General features: G+C 41.7%; 1 protein-coding gene across 2 annotated transcripts in view; it reads left to right on the top strand.

Annotated features, from left to right (window-relative positions):
• Positions 1-13879, top strand: part of mafga (v-maf avian musculoaponeurotic fibrosarcoma oncogene homolog Ga) — a 72943-nt gene that overhangs the window by 38601 nt on the left and 20463 nt on the right. The gene's annotated exons all lie outside the window — the stretch shown is intronic.

The following is a 13879-nucleotide window of genomic DNA, read 5'->3' on the forward strand; positions in this document are numbered from 1 at the left end:
ATTAAATGTTGAAACTGAACCTGAATCTTCCACTTCTACTGGCAGTTTGTTCCACACTCTCACCACCCTCTGAGTGAAGAAGTTCACTTCAATTTTCCCTTAAATATTTCACCTTTTTCCCTTAAACCCACAATCTCTAGTTGTAGTTTCACCCAACCTGTTTGCATTTACCCTGCTATGCCTCTCATTTAGGTGAGATAGCATCTGAAATATTGTGTAAAGGTCTGATCTCCCTATCGAAAGAAGGGTATACTTAGATACAGTGTGTAAATTAGTGGAAGGGTGAAGCGGTTTCTCCTATTGAAGAGTTAAGTAAAAGACATATACTCTTGATTTTTTAATTTAACTGTCTAAAATTCTTTCAGGGATTGGCAGAATAGATTTAACAGTGCTCTTTTCTCCACCTAGCATGTCTGAAACCAGGGGTCACTGTATCAAACTAAAGGTTTAATCATTCGGGACTGAGATCAGAAGAAACTTCATGCAGAGATTAGCGAATCTTTACAATTCTCTTCTAAGTTGTGTGGGACTCTGTCATTCAGTAACAACAATATCGATATTTGGATGTTAAGGGAATCGCCGCATATGGAGATAATCCAGGAAGATTGAGCAGAGGCAAAAGATTAGCCATAATCTTATTGAGTAGGCTTTGGGAGGGGGGAAAAAAGACTACTCTTCTGGTTTTCAAGTTGAGTTGCCCGCGTTCACACCCTCTTTAATGGATTTTGTCTGTCAGAATGTGGTTTTAAGGTCTCAGCTATCAGTTAATTCCTCATCTAAATAGGCAAACTTCGTGCAAGAGTTTTAACATGAAATATAATTACAGGAAATACTACAGTCAAGATAGAAGCATTTTTCACTTTCTTATGCTGCTAGCTGAAATTTGAGTTCCTTTTCCCTCATGAACTAAATGTTGTGAAGAGTTAACTTTTCGTATGTACAATATTGCAGTGACATTTAAAAACTGAAGTAGTTTTTTTCTTGTGGCCACACATCCTGATGCTGCAGTGTATTTAAGTACCCCGGTGTGAATACCCTGTGGTTTGAAAATCTGTGGGTAGATATTTGCTTACGAGGTAGTCTGAGTACTAAATTTTGCCAGTGGTGAGTAGTGATGCCTGACTTAATAAACTAACACCAATGTGGTCAGAGTTGCCAATAAATCCAGAAAGGGGGATCCAAGCTTGCAATTTCTACCACCTGTAAGGGTTAATGGTTAGGCAAGACATGTATCAAGTTGGCTAGGAAATATACTGTTACTTCATTAACGGCAGGTCCAATTCTGAATCTCCCTATCCAACTGTTCTGAAGGAGAACCTTTTTACTATGTGTACTGCAGAGATTTAAGGAAGGTACCGGTATATGGAGGAATTTAAGGTGGAGGGTTATATGGGAGGCAGGGTTTAAGGGTCAGCACGACATTGTGGGCTGAAGGGCCTGTACTGTGCTGCATTGTTCTATGTTCTAAGTAGCCTTTGGATGGTTGGCCTGGGGACTTGCATTTGGCTGTGACAACCATGCCCGTAAAAAGTAATTTGTATCACATTCTCTCCACGGAAGCCTGGATAATAAAACATAGCACAGAAACAGGCTCCTTAGCTCAGCTTGTCTGTGCTGACCAGAGAGCCTGTTAGCACTAGTCCCATTTACCACCATTTGTCTACATTTCTCTGAAACTTTCCTATCCAAGAACCTGTCTAAATGTCTTTTACACAATGTAATTATACACTTCTAGCATTCCTTTGGCTGCTCATTCCATAACCCAGCGCTGCTTCTGATGCAGCAAAATATTTATTCATCAGCACCCCCCCACCTTTTTTTAAAAAAAAAAATCTTCCTCCTCTCTCCTTCAACCAATGTGCTCTAAATTTTGACTTCCCTGTCCTGGGGGGGTGGGGGTTCTGTGATAACAGAACAATGACATTTAAGGAGTAATAAATATGATCTTGTGCTAGAATACAATATACTGAGCTTTTGAATTATTTTGGAATCCTGTAGCTGGTTGGGATCATTCATAGCTAGTTCAATTTATTGCCAACAAAGGGTTCTTGTCCCTGGGTTTCACTATCACCTTTGTATCTCAAGACTCTGGACATGGTGATCCTCGAAGTTATTGCTCTTGGCTGTAACTTGTAAGTAAACTGGCGATTGTTCAATCTACAGTATCTTCTGATCTCCTTAACCAATGTTCCATTCTAAGTTGCTTGACTAGCATGCAGCTCTAGATCAGCAGAAACTTTCAGTTAAATAAGTCTTCTCCAGCCGTCGACTCTTCGAAACTGAGTCAGGCCGTTTGTTATCTTGAACTCCAATACTGAGCTACAATAGTGGAGAGCATATTGACTGGCTGTATCACAGCCTGGTATAGAAACACCAATCCCCTTCGATGGGAAAATCCTACAAAAAGGAGTGGATACAGCCCAGTCCATCACTGGCAAAGCTTTCCCCACCATTGGGCACATCTACACAAAATGCTGTCGCAGGAAAGTAGTATCCATCATAAAGGACCTCCACCACCCAGGACATATTCTCTTCTCGCTGTTGCCATCAGGAAGAAGGAACTGGAGCCTCAGGACCCACACCACCAGGTTCAGGAAGTTATTGCTCCTCAACCATCAGGCCCTGAACCAACTTCACTTGCCTCATCACTGAACTGTTCCCACAACCTATAGAGTCACTTCCAAGGGCTTTTTCCTCATGTTCTTGATATTTATTGATTATCAATTATTCTTTTTGCTCAGATTGTCTTTCGCACATGGCTGAACACAGAAGTTGTTGAGGTCTTTCATTGATTCTGTTACGGTTGTTATCATTCTACAGATTTAAGTATGCCCACAAGAAAATTAATCTCAGGGTTGTATATGGTGACATATCTGTGCTTCGATAATAAATTTACTTTGAACTTTGAGCTGTGGGATCATGTCATCACTAAAACCCCTCATTTCTAATTCATATTCCACCCTACTTATTCATTGGCAAGGCCCTCGTCCTGCCATTGCTATCTTTCAGACTTGACTATTCCAGTGTACTTCTGGATAACTTGCTTCATTATGAAGTGCAGATATTTCAGGCTTGCAAAGGCCACCCAGAGCTCGGCTGTGAGGCTGTTAACTCCCAGCAAGGTCAGTTTATTAATCAGCTTTTTGATATATAATAAAGCTTTCCTCTGTTGTGAAAAAATTCTTGTCCTTCAAATCGCTCCAATTACCTTGCCCTTCTCTTTCCTTTTGTAATCTCATCCATCCCTGCAACCATTGCACTAACTTTGGCCTCTCGCTCATTCTGAAAGTTAATTACTTCACTATGACACCAGTGACTTAAACTGCTTTGTTAAGGCCATAAACTCTGAATTTCTCTTAAAATTCTTTGTCACTCCATCTTTTTCTTCTTAAGACGAGGGTTCCCAACCTTTCTTTATACTATGGACCACTACCATTAACTGAGGGGTCCGTGAACCCCAGGTTGGGAACCGCTGCTCTAAGATCTATCATCGAGTTACCAGGATTTTATGGATAATCTATTTAGCATTGATTTGAATCATTCGCTGGCATATTGTGGGATGTTTTGAGTTTAGTGTAGCAAGCAACGAAACAATTATTTTTGAGCAATAATAAAATACTATAGTATAACTGAAGGTGCTGGTTCAGATTTTGATGTTGTAATACAGTAACGTCATTTTCCATCTGTTATTTTGTTGGAATATTTCAAATAAATGATACCTGCTTTAAATATCAATCAAAAGAACTCCAAATAAAGTTCAATGATTTGTTTGCTAATCACACCAACGGCAATTTCCACTCTTTTTTTTTACACAAAGTACATTTGGTGGAACATTGCTCGGCTTAATCATAAAGTGAAACTTCATTTCATTTTCACAAAAATTACTCATCGCTCCTGTTTTTATGAACTGCTGCAATTAGTCATCCTCTTTATTGGTCAGCTACGGCCTGAGCTGAGTAATAGACAGAAAATGGTTTTTGTGGCAATCTATGGAGGAAGTTGATTCAGTATCGGAATGCAACAGCAGAGAGTCAGGAGGAATTGTCTGATTAAAATCTGGGCTAGAAGTTTGTGTAGACGGAGCTCCATTGTATCGCAGGCTAACACACCCAGTGCAAAGTTTATTGATGGTGCTTTACTACTGGAAACTTTCACCTTAAAGGAAACTATTTTTAAACTTTTCTTGATCGTCAGTGGTTCAAAACTGCTCCAACGATCAACCCATAAAAGGCAATAATCACTCCCGAATCTTGACAGCACTTCCATCATTTTACGTGGAGAACCCAATTTTGGGATATCGCAATCATGTTTTTAATTTTTTTTTAAATTGTTGCATTTCTGAAATTAACTTGATAGAATTCACATAGCTGTGGTTTCTGCGATGATCGTGGACTAGGAGGGTGAATTTTAACACTTTTACAAAGGATAGCAAGTATGTGGAATGTTTTGTTTCGTTGGGGTTCTGCACAGGTTGGATCGTGAAAGAAAATTTGATTAATTACCAAGGGGGAAAACGTGGTAGAGGTGTGGGATGTAAAGATCTGTAGAAATTTGAGCCTAGTTGAAGCACGTTTGTGTTCTTTTTCAGTTGCTGGCCATACAAAAAGTTTGCTATTGGCAAGTGTGGTTCGCAACCTGACTTAACAGCTGCAAATTGACAACCACTTGACAAATCTGCAAACTGTTCCCACTCTCTGCAATTGAACAAGGCATCAAGTGCCTTTTTGTCACCACCAGGCCATCTTGAACAGACTTCTGCTGAGCAATTCAGTTGTATAATAATTTTTATTTTTAATGTTCACTTGAAAACCTTCCATGTGATAATAACCATTTCTGTGTGGTTTTGTGTTATTTCTGGGACTTTGATCAATCAGGAGTTGCCCTGGCACCACTCTTGTGAATTTTCATTTGAGTACTAAAACTTTGGCATAATCCCCAAATTATTGTGAATTTCAATGCTGAAAGATGATCAGAGAAAGACATTTAGTCCTTCAAGTCATTGAATTGACTTTATTTCTTACATCCTTCACATATCTGAGGAGTAAAGATCTTGATGTTGTGTCTCCATCTAAATGTGCAATATGCAATTTATAGTAATTTGTAATAGATGGTATGTACAACAGGACAGTCAGTATAGCATAGAAATACAATTGTGTCAGCATGAATTAATCAGTCTGATGGCCTGGTGGAAAATGGTGGAGCCTGTTGGTCCTGGCTTTTGTGCTGCTGTATCGTATCCTGGACGGGTAGCGGCTGGAACAGTTTGTGGTTGGGGTGACTTGGGTCCCAGTGATCCTGCCATTTGCTATGTTCATGACAGATCTGTGACCTTACTCCACATAAATGCCTGTGCTCTGCATTACAGGTCCTACCCATCTTGTGAACACCGAGCTTTCAGTGCCTTGAAAAAGCAGTCAACCCCCCAACCTGTTGTTCACAGAAATGAGTATTACAACCAGGGATTTTGACTAATGTAACTGAGAATGTTTATTTGTGAACCACATGCTCCTTTTTTCCACACTAACGCACAGTATTAGATTAATGCCACACACAGTGCTAAAAAGGAGCATATCCGTGTCCGAGAAGACTTTGGGAAGCGTCACTTAGAAGATACTATAGAGATATAGAAGAAGGTCTTGAGGTCGGATGAGACTAAAGCAGAATTTCTTGCCCTTGTCACTGAGCAGTACGGGTGGCGTAAATCTAATGTTGCGCATCAGCCAGGTAATGCTAACCCAATTGTAAAGTATGGTGGAGTTAGCACCATGCTCTGGGGATGTTTTTCAGCAGCAGGGACTAGCAGGGATTGATGGGAAGATGAATCTGCTGAATACAGAGAGATCCTGGACAAAAACCTGTTAGCCTCGGCCAGAAAGCTTAAACTGGGGAGGAAATACGACTTTCAGCAGGACGACAACCCAAAGCGCACTGCCAGAGCAAGCATGGAGTGGCAAATGAAGAAATTCGACATCCTTGAGTGGCCCAGGCAGGGTCCTGATCTTAAATGTGATCTGGCAAGACCTAGAGATTACTGTCCACCGCTGCTCCCCAACCTGGCACAGTTTGAGCGATTTTTGCAAGGAGGAATGAGCAAGTCTTGTTCCATCATGTTGTGCAAAGCTAATAGAGACTTAACCAAAAAGACTACTGGTTGTAATAGCTGTGAGACGTGGTTCAGCTAAGCACTGAGCAAAGGGGGATGAATACTTTTGAACTGTTGACATTTCAGTTTTTGATTTTTAATTTTTTTTTCATGCTTTACAATTTCCCCGTTATTTGGGTTCTGCTGTGTTTGGGGGGGGGGGGGAGCAATGCGATTAGCAAATTAAAACTCTGTTACATTGATGAAAACCCCTGGTTGTAATACTCATTTATGCGAGCAGAGGGTTGGGAGTTGAAACACTTTTTTTTCAAGGCACTGTAAAGGACAGCCTGTGCAGATGAGCAAGTGTTTTGGGAGTTTGGAGCGAATGGGTTTGCCAGCTGCTGTGGGGCTACTGACATCTTCTCCCATGTGAGTGCTCTATTTGCAGCCATATTTCCAACTTGTGAACTGTTCGGGTAATGAACAGTTCACAAAAATGGAACCCTGTTGTGATCTATTTGGTTTCCAAAAAAAGAAATCTGTCCATCAGTATTGGAAAATTTAAAAACCAGACTAGTGGTTGGAAAATCGCACAAAGTTCCATCTCTTTTACAATATACAAGTATCTTCTAGTTTTACTTGTGTTTGGCCTTTTAAAACCATGTATAACAATTGGGTATTGAGTCTCTGAAAAGGGTCATTGCCTAAACAGAATTTGGACATTTGAATTTTCCTGTAAAAATTTCATTTAATTTGTACTTTAAGCCATTTCCAAGGGATAAAACTGAAGTTTGTGTCACTCCTGCCAAATTAACCATTTGAGCCTGGGTAACATTCTAATAAATTGTAAGTGAGGTTCCACCCATTATCATTGTCTTTCCCAGGGTCTAGTTCTGTTGCTGTTCCCTTGTTTCTCGACAAACAGGAGAATATCTGCAGACGCTGGTAATCCAAGCAACACACAAATTGCTGGAGGAACTCAGCAGGCCAGCCAGCATCTATGGAAAAGAATACAGTCAGTGTTTCGGGACGAGACTCGTCATCAGTCCTGCTGAAGGGTCTCTGCCCGAAACATTGACTGTACACTTTTTTTTGCCTGGTCTGCTGAGTTCCTCCAGCATTTAGTGTGTGTCCCTTGTACCTTGAGCTCTATTAAAGGGTTGTTCTTTAATTGCTGTTCTTTTTAAAAAAAAAATCAATTTGCTTTCATTATTTTCAGAATTCCACAACTTTGTCCACAACTTTGACTTGCAGACAGATTTTAGTAGTCTACTTTGAAATAACTGTGTGTGTGTGTGTGTTTTAAACCCATTTGCTCTGTTTGTTTATGTCATTTTGTAAGCACTGCAAGACAAAAAGATTAACAATTTTGCCCATCTCTGTTGACCAATTCAAATGATGGGACAGAAAGCTAATTTGTGTCAGATTGCCAAAATGTCAAAATGCCATTGGACCTTTGAGGGGCATTGCCAGTCACATCTGGCTATTTAATGTACTTGCCCATCATCCTGACTCCTTGCTGCTCTCCCAGCTTTCTAGATAAGGCCAGTTCCAGAATCTTAAGTAGCTAACTTTCTTCTGTGGGGCATGTGAACCAATTCTTTAGAAAATCCGAATAGACTGCAAGATGTAACTAAAAAGGAATTGACTCACAGATAAAGTCTGAGGGTTTTCCTGGGTGGGTGCTTTTTTGAATGTAGGTTTTGGTAGCTGAATTTTTCTTGTAAAGATGTGTGCAAAGTTCCAGATGTGGACAAGCAACAGTTCCCTTGCAGTTGTGAAATGACTGTGCATGTTTGATTGATGCAGATTGTTTCATTGCTAAATGAATGTTGCAATATAGGTTATGCTGAGAAAAAGTATTTCTGTCCCGCTAATATTGGGGCAGAACTAGCTGCTGTATTAAATACAGGTTTGCTTGTTGTCACCTCTCGCCCTGCCCCCCTCAACAGCGAGGATATGCAAACCTGTAACATGAAGAGACTAGAATAACTTTCTAAGTGGCTGAAGGCTACTCAACCACTGGGAAAAGTATAGTCCTAGATTGATAGTGATTTTTGGAAATGATTAAAATTAATGAATGCAATTGAAAATTTTAAAAAAAACATCAAAGTGCAAAAGGTGTTTAAGCAACTTGAAGAATTAATGCAAACTCAAATTTATTAAAACCCAAAACTACATTTTTTTTAACCTGCCTGTTTACCTCTTTTACTGAAATGAATGGAGTTGCTGTCTCTTCAGTGGATATAAATTCCTTTCCAGTCCTGAAGAAGGGTCTCTGCCTGAAATGTTGACTATCTATTTATTTGCATAATGCTGCCTGACCTGCTGAGTTCCTCCAGCATTTTGTATGTGTTGCTTTGGATTTCCAGCACTCTGCGGACTTTCTTGTGTTTATAGTAGATATAAATTGCTTTGTGTGCACAGGGTAGATTCCCCAGTACAAATATTAGGTTAATATGGCATGTTTGTTGAGCACATCGTTAAAGTGTATCCTGGTGATTGGCAGGCTCAGCATTTCTACATTAAAGTGGGAGGCTCAAACGTTGCCCCTCAGGATGGGTAAATGCTGGTAGTTTGATGTGGAACTTCGGACATTTACCAGCAAGCTCCCTGGATTTCCAGCATCTGCAGATTCTCTCTTGTTCGTGACGAATCATGCCACGTTGGTTTATTGTAAAGATGCGCCCCCCCCCCCCCCATCATAACGAGGTAGTTCTTCATGAAATCCAGATGGCCAGCCTTATTTACCAGTAACCATCTACCAGTCATCCCGGTTCCATTGTACACATGCTGTCTCAAGGCTATAATTTCATTGTCCTTTGACAAAGTTTGGTCAAATGGTATGAATTAGTACATCCTGCACCTCAGCAGAAAAATAAATGACTCAGCCAACCAAATTGTGCATTGACATAAACCATAAAGCATTTTGGGAATTAATGGCAACTGTTTCATTGTCTGTTACATACAAAGCTAAAGCCATTTATGCCAAAAAGAAGCAATTCTAGATTGCATGAGATTCAGCCATAGCTCGCTCAATTTGTTTATCTTTCAGAACGGCTGCAATCCTGTGATGAAGATGCTCCCACACTGCTCTTGTTTAGGCAAAGTTGGTGGTAAGGTGGGGTGCTGGTGACGATGAAGGACCCTCAAACTTTCCTAGTCAAGGTTGCGTATGGCTTGGGGGGAGCCTGCAGGTGTAGGTGCTTGTATCTTGTTGCTGCCCTTGGTCGTCTTAGATAGAGGCAATGAGTTGGGAAGGCACTTCTGGAACAACCTAGGCAAAAAAAAACTGCAGAGTAAACTTTGATCGCTACTCAGCCACTTTGCACTGTTGGTTGATGGTCTGAGTACCTAGGGTGGTGGACTAGATAGGAGTCAAGTAGGCCACCTAGTACCAAATTGTCTGAAAGTTCTTGGGAGTTCTTGAGAATGTGCACAACCAGGCATGTGGAGAGTAGTTTATCAGACTCGGAACTGGTGCCTTGTGGATGAGTGAAGTCAACCTTTAACTTGTTTTTGTATCACTCTATGGTTGTTTCAGCTCAAGTTCTGGTGAACAGAGACACTCAAATTCCACCCCCCACCCTTGCACGCATGACAACTCAATGATAGTAGTGCCATTGAATGTCAAGGATAGGTAAGTGGAGATGGTCATTACATCCCACTTTGGTAGTGTGAGAATAGTTTGGGAAAAATTGGAAGTAATTATTTGGCCCGGGGTGAATAGTCTTTTGAAATTCTTCATCCTACTACATAACCAATATTGGTGGTGGCTTGGCCATTGAATACTTTGGTTATAAAGTGAGGGATTATTGCAGGAAAGTGATGCTGAGGTTGGTTGTAATCTTTTTGAATAGCGGAAGGAGGCACAAATGATTGAGGGATCTACTTGTGCTTCCATTTCTGATCATTGTTTTTCAATAACTTTAAAATTAATGCTATCGATAACACAACTAAAGCTGTTTAGACCTGGGAGCAAGTTAACAGCGGTGCCTTAGGGCTGGGATATCGTACCTCTGACAACCGCAACCAAAGTTCAAAGTAAATTTTATTATCAAAGTACATGTATGTCACCGTATACAACCCTGAGATTTATATTCTTGTGGTCATATTCAACTAATCTATAGAATAGTAACTATAACAGTGGAAGACTGCCCAACTAGGGCGTTCAACCAGAGTGCAGAAGACAACAAACTATGCAAATACAAAAAGAAGAAATAATAATATAAATAAATAAGCAATAAGTTTTGAGAACATGAGGTGAAGAGTCCATTGATAGTGGGAACATTTCTTCCTTTTGTTTTCTGAGTATTTTTTATTTGTCCATTTGATGATCATTGACCTCACTCTCACTGGGGGTCTTGGATGCTGTATTTCATTAGAATGCTGCCTGGATGGTCATTCTCAAATCTCCTCAGGCATCTGACTTGGGTCTAGAGCCAAATAGCTCTGGTTTCAATTTGAGCATAACTGGATTTGTACTCAAACTGAGTGAGGATGGGCTTCTGTGGTGGTAGGGATGTCAAGTGGAGTTGTCAGGACTTAAAGTTGGATTTATTTATCACATATGTTAAAACATACAGTGAAATATTTCTTAAAAACCAAGCAAGGATGTATTGGAGGTAGCCCGCAGGTGTCGCCACAGATTCAGGTTCCAACATGGCATGACCCTGGTATTCAGCAGAGCAACAACAGAATGAAACAGGGCACCAGCAAAACAAAGCACACAAAATGCTGGACGAATTCAGCAGATCAGGCAGCCTCCGTGGAAATGACCAAGCACTCCGTTTTGGGCTGAAGCTCTTCTTCGGGACTGGAAAGGAAGGGGGAAGACGCCAGACACCGGGACAGCAAAACAACCCCCCCCCCCCCCCCCCCACCCCGTCCCTTCATACACACAGGTAGGCATCCAACTCCAGGACAGGATGCTTCCGGTCCTTACCCGCTGGACTTTGATACTCACAGATATCAGGCCTTCAACCTCCAGTCCCTGGTGTGGCCTCGCAGGCTCAGCCTACGGGCCTCTATTTCCAACTCTTTGATTCTAATTTTGACCTTTTTGGGCTTTCGACATCGGGACTCGTCGAGCTCTGGACTTCAGCTTTGCCCCTGGGACTTCGGGTATCAATCCCTTGATTTGATGTTTGCGGTTTTGACCCCAGAACTTCCAGGTCAGAGGTTGACCTTCGGGCTTTGATCGACCTGACCTCCAGATCACTGACTTCTGACTGTGGAGCTTTTTGGACCTGGACTTCTGGACTCAACCAGATCTACGATCCCAGTGGTCTGGGGGTAGGAGGGATTTAGTCACTGCCCCTTGTGACTCCTACCGTGTGAATATCCAGCTTGGCATTCACAACTCCTCATCACTGGTCAATTATGTTTGTCAGCTTGCTCTTGGTGCTTAAATGCCGTGGCTTTAGGTGGTGATAATCTTGGAGCCAGCTCATCTTTTTCACCTGCCCACACCAGCTCTTGCTCCACCCCATTTTTATACAGGCTATCTCAAGAATGATTCTCCAGATAAAGATCTTCCGGTCCAGGTTATGTGGTTTCAACCTGAATTTTTGACTGTCCATATCCTTACATAACTTCTGCCTGACCCACAGTGCTCATGTTTTCTCTGCACTCCCAAAGTCTGCAGTCTCTTGTCTGCTGAAAACAGACAAGCTGTTGCAAAACTGCAGAGTTCAATCTAATCCATTAGTTGTGGTGCTGCTGAGCTGTGCTCATTACATGCTCTTAAGTAAGCAGGTGATGAGCTGCTTCAGGTGGGTATCTTCCATTCTCAACTACCACTGGTGTTCCTTGTGGCTTCATTTCCCTGCCTGGCGATTCACACTCCTCATTAAACCACAGTTGATCCCTTGATTTGTTTCTAATGATAAAAAAAAGTTATATTACATCAATGAGATTACAGACTGTAAAGGAGCATATCCCTGTTGATTAGTCTACAACAGATACCTGGTTTTCAGTTCTGAAACGCCGAGCCTGCTGTGTCCAGCTTCTTTGGCACTTTATTGTCACCAAACAATTGATACCAGAGTCTACAATCATCACAGTGGTATTTGTTTCTGCACTTCGCGCCCCCTGAAGTACAAATCGAATTAAATATAATAAAAATTTAAATTATAAATCATAATTAGAAAAGGGAAAGTATGGTTGTGCAAGTCAGGTCTGGATATTTGGAAGGTACGGCCCAGATCCAGGTCAGGATCCGTTCAGCAGTCTTATCACAGTTGGAAAGAAGCTGTTCCCAAATCTGGCCGTATGATTCTTCAAGCTCCTGAACCTTCTCCCAGAGGGAAGAGGGCCAAAAAGTGTGTTGGCTGGGTGGGTCTTGTCCTTGATTATCCTGGCAGCACTGCTCCGACAGCGTGCGGTGTAAAGTGAGTCCAAGGATGGAAGATTGGTTTGTGTGATGTGCTGGGCTATGTTCATGATCTTCCGCAGCTTCTTCCAGTCTTGGACAGGACAACTTCCATACCAGGTTGTGATGCACCCTAGAAGAATGCTTTCTACAGTGCACCTATAAAAATTGCACTACGGTAATGCCACAAAATCTGGAAGTCCTTGTTGAGAAGGCAAAACTTAGTCACCTCATTATAGGAAGGATGTGAAAGCTTCAGAGGTACGGAGATTTACCAGGATGCTGCCTTGATTAATGAACGTGTCTTATGAGGATAGACTGAGCGAGCTAGGGTTTTCCCTTTTGCAGCAAAGGAGGATAAGGGGTGTCTTGATAGAGGTGTGCAAGATGATGAGGCATAGAGAGGACAGCCAGAGACCTTTTCCCAGGGCAGGAATGGCATTTACAAGGGGACATAATGTTAAGGTGTTTGGAAGAAGTGGGATGTCAGGGGTGATTGGTGTGTTTTTTTTACACACGGCGATGGGTAGATAGATAGATAGATACTTTATTCATCCCCATGGGGAAATTCAACTTTTTTTTCCAATGTCCCATACACTTGTTGTAGCAAAACTAATTACATACAATACTTAACTCAGTAAAAAAATATGATATGCATCTAAATCACTATCTCAAAAAGCATTAATAATAGCTTTTAAAAAGTTCTTAAGTCCTGGCGGTAGAATTGTAAAGCCTAATGGCATTGGGGAGTATTGACCTCTTCATCCTGTCTGAGGAGCATTGCATCGATAGTAACCTGTCGCTGAAACTGCTTCTCTGTCTCTGGATGGTGCTATGTAGAGGATGTTCAGAGTTATCCATAATTGACCGTAGCCTACTCAGCGCCCTTCGCTCAGCTACCGATGTTAAACCCTCCAGTACTTTGCCCACGACAGAGCCCGCCTTCCTTACCAGCTTATTAAGACGTGAGGCGTCCCTCTTCTTAATGCTTCCTCCCCAACACGCCACCACAAAGAAGAGGGCGCTCTCCACAACTGACCTATAGAACATCTTCAGCATCTCACTACAGACATTGAATGACGCCAACCTTCTTAGGAAGTACAGTCGACTCTGTGCCTTCCTGCACAAGGCATCTGTGTTGGCAGTCCAGTCTAGCTTCTCGTCTAACTCGTTGTTATGTGGAACTCGTTGCCGGGGTGCTGGTAGAGGTGGATGTACTAGAGGTATTGAAGAGATTCTTAGATAAGCACGTGGATGATAGAAAAAGAGGGTTATGTTGGAGTGAAGGCTTAGAGTAGGTTAACAGGTCAGTACAATCTGTGGGCTCAAAGGCCTGTAACCTGCCATACTGTTCCAGTCTGTATAAAGTAGTGGTCATTCTGACCAGTCCAGTACATTGTGAAAGTTCAAAGTAAATGTAT

Source organism: Hemitrygon akajei, chromosome 22, assembly GCF_048418815.1.
Source record: "Hemitrygon akajei chromosome 22, sHemAka1.3, whole genome shotgun sequence".
In the NCBI taxonomy this organism is placed as follows: domain Eukaryota; kingdom Metazoa; phylum Chordata; class Chondrichthyes; order Myliobatiformes; family Dasyatidae; genus Hemitrygon; species Hemitrygon akajei.